At 39.9% G+C, this 6,222-nt stretch overlaps 1 pseudogene across 1 annotated transcript; it reads right to left on the bottom strand.

The window, feature by feature from the left end:
• Positions 1-543: 543 nt before the first annotated feature.
• LOC147378105 (lysine-specific demethylase RAD23B pseudogene) lies at positions 544-3,341 on the bottom strand (annotated as a pseudogene). The gene has a single exon (XR_015151329.1). The product of XR_015151329.1 is annotated as a lysine-specific demethylase RAD23B pseudogene (transcript).
• Positions 3,342-6,222: the final 2,881 nt, after the last annotated feature.

Below are 6,222 nucleotides of genomic sequence, written 5' to 3'. Positions count from 1 at the left end.
GAATATCTGGTTATCTGATTTAGATAATTCAGACTAAAATATAAGTGAATTAAACCTTGTCCCTAAGGTAGGAGTCTGAAATATTGAATACATTCTCTTGGAGGCAAAAATAAAACAAATTTAACAGGTGAAAATGATGAAAACTAAAGGTTGACAATCAACAATACTGCTCAATACAGAACTCGAAAGGACCAAAACTGAGGCCCAGGCAGAAACATTCTTAAATGGGACTTTGAGAGAAGAATTGTCAAGAAAGTTTTCTAAGACGAAAACAAAGGAATCATATCACTATTTCTGCCTACATATTGATGCAAGAGACATAGCCATATTTAAAACTACTGAGACCCAAAAGTCAGGGGTGGATGTAGGGGAGGAAAGAATGGGAAATAAGCAAAATACCCCAGGTTAAGTGTGGAGCCACCCTAGATGGGCGGGTCATGGTGGAGAGGTCTGACAGAATGTGGTCCACTGGAGAAGGGAATGGCAAACCACTTCAGTATTCTTTTTTTTTTTTTTTGCTATTAAGATTTTTCTTTTAATATGCCATGAGATATCTTGATTGTATATTTTCCAAAGTACTATTCCAGCTGCATCTCCCAACCCTTCCAAAAGATTTTGCCAGTCTTTCCAATGCAATAAAAGATGCTGGATTGTAGTTCTGTCCACCTTCTCTTTTCAAAAGCAAAATAATCCTAACAACTTAAATGGTCATACATTCTTATCTAATAAGGAAAAAACATTTACAAATATCAGAAACCCAGTTTTGAGACATTTGCATTAATCTTGAACTGAATCAGCATTTTGTGGGTTTTAAAAAAGGCAGCAGTTGGAATTCACGACTTGCTGACAAACACATTTCTGCTGAGGGAAGGGGAAGACAGGGAGAGTGAATGCTGCATTTCTTCATTGGCCCCAAAGTGCTAACTCCACAAAGGGATACATCAAAAGCAAACATGCAACCGTGGTTTTTATAACTTTTAACTGCAATATAACAATGAAGTAAACAGTAATTAGGCAACTACCAATTTACCCCCCAAAATAAACCAAAAAAAAAAATGTAAACAGAAAAATAACTCTGCCTATACTTGTACAGCTTCGCAAATCATGTTAGAAGGGTCTCACATTCAATGATCAAGAAATTTAAAATAGCAGTTAATTATTTTCATCTTAAGAAAATGTTCCCCCATCTCCCCCCTTCAACCCCAAGTATTTATCATGAAAGAATGGGCTTTCTTACACACTAATTTTATACTTATTTGAAGCAGCAACAATAACCACCAATAATTTGGCATTTCTGTTTACAGTCACTCCCATTTTTTTTCCCCAATTTCACAAAGCCATTATCCAGTGTTGCCATAAAATAGGGACTGTAGATTCTAGGTAGCAAAGATTCTTTCTGAAACCAATGTTAAGTCAAAGAAATATAAAGCAGGGCATTACACTAAATTTCTGGATCTAGTACACTAAAAAGAGTGAAACCTAGGAAAAGTTACCTACTGTTTTATAGAAGAAATAAAGACCTGCAAAAGCAGATTTTTGGTTGTATAATATTTTACACACTGTGTGGATTTGCGGCCTTTGCTAACTGAAGCAGACATGCACTGTATTTATCCCTGCCCTATATCCTAGATCCCTCCCTCCCCACCCCCAACAATCTACTACCTTATACCAAGTATTGTGGATATGAGCCCAAGTCATCCCAGACAATCCAGTGAACAACGTTAGTGTAATACACTGGTGTGAAGTGTGAGATTTAAAAAAAAAGTCCCTTTCAATCTTCATCAAAGTTTTGCTGTAGAAGAAAATTGGCAGCCAAGTTCTCATTCTTCTCACAAGCAAAATATACTTGTATCACAAGTCCTTCAGGAAATCCTGATGCCTTTAACCTTTGTATAGCTTCTTTTTCCTGAGGCGTTACTTGAATGTAGTTCATATGACCACTTCCAGCTTCTGCGATTCCTCCACTGCCACCTCCTCCCCCTCCTCCTTGACCACCAGCTTCTTGAACTGGTTCATTTAACATCTGAATAAAATGCTCCTGATGTTGGCTAAGTTGCTGAAGTAACTGAGGATTTTCTCGACCTATCTGTTGTAGCAATGCTGGAAGCAGGGAAGGATTCTGTTGAATAATTTGCCTCATCTGTTGAAACTGAGGCTGATTCCGTAAAAATTCAAGAGGGTGTCCTCCAGAACTTGTTGTAGTTGTTGCTGTCGTAGTTGCTGCGGCTGCAGCCACTGAAGACTGAGGCGCCCCAGTACTAGCTGCTGGAGGGGGGTCAACCACAGCCTGACTTTCTCGATCTCCAGGAATTCACATTAAGAGATACTCCACTGCTCTGTCAGGGTTGTTGAAACTGGCTCTCAGGGCTGCAATTACTTGCTCTCGTTCATCGCCCATTGACATGATCTCAGTTACCATATTCTCGTAAGACTGACCTGTCACAAGTGCACTTGTTGCATCTTCAAAAAGGTTCGACCGAGAAGAATCACCTGATGTACTGTCGGTTGACGTTGGGGTGGTGGCCACTGGGGTTTCCACTGGCCTCTCCGCAGGCTTCTCCTGCTTCGCTGCACTAGCAGGTGCAGGCTCAGAAGATGCTGTCGTCGGTGCTGGAGTGACAGACGCAGGTGTGGGAGTGGGAGCCAAAGTGGGGGCAGGGGCTGGGGCCTGAGTCACAGCTGGCACTGTGGAGGAACTAACTGTGGTGGTGGCGGCAGAATTTGCTGAGTTGTAGCTGATGCTGGTGTTGTCACTGCTTTAGGTTTTGTCACCATAACCACCACGAAGTTTTTCTCATCAATTTTATATTCTTTTAGAGCAGTATCATCATTGAGGATTTTGCCTGCATAAATTAACTTTTGACCTGCTACAGGAAAGGCATCTTTACCCTTTTCGGATTCAATCTTCTCTTTCAGTGCTCTCACCGTCTCATCGGGGTCGATGTCGATCTTGAAGGTCTGCTGCTGGAGGGTCTTCAGGGTGACCAGCATGGTGCCGTCGCGCAGCTCCGCTGCCGGGCCTGCTCCAGGTGCTGGCCGCTGGGCGGGGTCTGTGGCCTGGCGGCCCGGGGTCGCCCGCGCTCCTCGCGTACTTGGGAGGAAGGCGGTGGGGGTGGGGGCTTGTCACATTCGCCCTGCAGAGCGGCCTCTCCCCCAGCCCTGGCCCCCGGCCGCGCAGCTGCCTCCGCGACTGCGGCCTTCCTCGCGAGCTCGGACCACCGTGCTTCCTCACGCGCCCGGTTACCAGCCAGTGGGTCTGTCGGAAGCGCGAGGGGCTCTGCGAAAGCAGCAGAGAATCCGCTAGCTCACCACACGCTGGTGGCCGCCATCATCGTGACTCGCCGACCACTTCAGTATTCTTGCCTTGAGAACCCCATGAACAGTATGAAAAGGCAAAATGATAGGATACTGAAAGAGGCCAGGAGTTGGTGATGGACAGAGAGACTTTGTGTGCTTCGATTCATGGGGTCACAAAGAGTCAGACACGACTGAGCGACTGAACTGAACTGAAGCATGGAGTTGGTAGAAGCCACTTGAGTGCTAAGTACAAGTGGTCCAGAATGAATCTCAACATGTATTTCTGGCTATAATATCCCTTACACACAGAGTGACCATAATCCAAGGTGGGACTTCTCAAAGTTAAATAAGGGATAAAAATAATTTAAATTATATGATTTTTTGAAATATTATTGACCAACAAATTATTTGTAATATATTATTGGATTGTTTACTACTTTAAATTATTGTTGCTGTTCAGCCACTCAATCATGTCTGACTCTTTGTGACCCCATGGACTGCAGCACATCAGGCATCCCTGTCCATTACCAACTCCTGGAGCTTGCTCAAACTCATGTGCATCCAGTCAGTGATGCCATCCAACCAGTTCAGCCTCTGTCATGCCTTTCTCCTCCTGCCTTCAATCTTTCGCAGCATCAGGGTCTTTTCAAATGAGTCAGCTCTTCACATCAGGTGGCCAAAGTATTGAAGTTTCAGCTTCAGCATCAGTCCTTCCAATAAATATTCAGGATTGATTTCCTTTAGGAGTAACTGGTGTGACCTCCTTGCAGTCCAAAGGGATTCTCAAGAGTCTTCTCCAAGACTACAGTTCAAAAGCATCAATTCTGCGGTGCTCAGCTTTCTTTATGATCCAACTCTCACATCCATATATACTGGATGTGAGTATACTGGAAAAACCATAGCTTTGACTAGACAGACCTTTGTTGATAAATTAATGTCTCTGCTTTTTAATATGCTGTCTAGGTTGGTCATAGCTTTTCTTCCAAGGAGTAAGCGTCTTTTAATTTCATGGTACAGTCACCATCTGCAGTGATTTTGGAGCCCAAAAAAATCAAGTTTCTCACTGTTTTCATTGTTTCCCCTTCTATTTGCCATGAAGTGATGGGACCAGATGCCATTTATCTTAGTTTTCTGAATGTGGAGTTTTAAACCAACTTTTTCACTCTCCTCTTTCACTTTCATCAAGAAGCTCTTTAGTTCTTCTTTGCTTTCTGCCATAAGGGTAGTGTCATCTGAATATCTGAGGTTATTGATATTTCTCCCAGCATTCTTGATTCCAGCTTGTGGTTAATCCAGTCCAATGTTTCTCATGATGTACTCTGCATAGAAGTTAAATAAGCCTTGACGTACTCCTTTCCTGATTTGGAACCTGTCCATTGTTCCATGTCCAGTTCTAACTGTTACTTCTTGACCTGCATACAGGTTTCTCAGAAGGCAGGGAAGGTGGTCTGGTATTCCCATCTCTTGAAGAATTTTCCACAGTTTGTTGTGATCCATACAGTCAAAGACTTTGGCATAGTCAATAAAGCAGAAATAGATGTTTTTCTGGAACTCTCTTTTTCTATGACCCAACAGGTGTTGGCAATTTGATTTCTGGTTCCTCTGCCTTTTCTAAATCCAGCTTGAACATCTGGAGGTTCTCAGTTCATGTACTGTTGAAGCCTAGATTGGAGAATTTTGAGCATTACTTTACTAGTGTGTGAGATGACTGCAATTGTGCAGTAGTTTGAACATTCTTTGGCACTGCCTTTGTTTGGGATTGGAATGAAAACTGATCTTTTCCTACACTTTAAATAGATACTATCCAAATACTATTTTTGAAAATAAAATTTTCCCAAAACTAAAAATAGCACATCTAGAACATTAAACAAAATTTTAAAAACCTGTGTTGAGAATATGAACATTAATAAATAATAAAAGCAAAAAGTTATTCTCATTTTAATCAGTTTTAAAATAATATTTTGCTCTAATGCTATGCCCTAGTACTTTTCTGAAGAGTTGGTTTTTCTGTATAATCTTATTCTCTTTCATAAAACTGCTTGCAGTTTTCCTCAACATTCTGAAATTATTGACTTCCTCAATTGATACTTCTTATAGGTCACAACACTTTAATATAAGATCTCTCTGTATGGGTGCTGAGATGCTTAGTAAACTTCTAGCAATATCTGTTATAAAGGAATTTATCAATAATAATTTTAAACTGAAATGTGTCAATTTCAACCCAAATATTTTCGCAAGTATAGGTTTTTTGCTTCCATTCAAAATGTTATCTTTAAAAAATATTTTTACAAGATTCATCTCATCAAATAAATCATCTCTTTTTATGGTTCTTTTTATTGCTTTGCCAGACTTAGATGCTGCAAAATCGCAGTCCTTCTCAGTTTCATTTCGTTCTGGAAGAGAATATAAATTTATCTAATTAAAAATAGAAGCTTCATCAAAAGAGTCTTCTTGCAAGTCAAGATACTTCAGTATGCAGTTAAAGAATTTCAAATTTAAATCTTATACACCATTTGAAATCATAAGGTCAGTTTTGTTATTGGAAAAAGCTCTATGTCATAAGTTTTTGCAATGATTGAGGCTTGCTGAGAGTTTTAAATGCTGACATTTTGGGAACTATGTTCATTAACTACATTGACTAAAATATTCCATTTATTTTTATAAAAATGCATTTTTATTTTGACAAAGATGAAATAAAAACTGAAAACTTGTTCAGTTAAAATTTGTATATCATTACAGTTAAACTGAAGTTAATTTACAAAGAAATTAATCAAAGGTTTAAATGTTCTTAAAATCCATTTGATAAGGGATAGCAAAAAGAAAAACTACATGCCACCAGGTTACAGTATTTATTGAACATTTAACATTAACTGTGTCACAAAAAAATTTGTAGTTCCCTATTTATATATTAAGATATTTATAGGT

This window comes from Bos grunniens, chromosome 2 (assembly GCF_055505025.1).
Source record: "Bos grunniens cultivar Pamir isolate PY7600 chromosome 2, Bosgru_T2T1.0, whole genome shotgun sequence".
Classification (NCBI taxonomy): domain Eukaryota; kingdom Metazoa; phylum Chordata; class Mammalia; order Artiodactyla; family Bovidae; genus Bos; species Bos grunniens.
The sequence above is the reverse complement of the archived record's forward strand: the minus strand, read 5'-3'. Positions and strand labels throughout refer to the sequence as shown.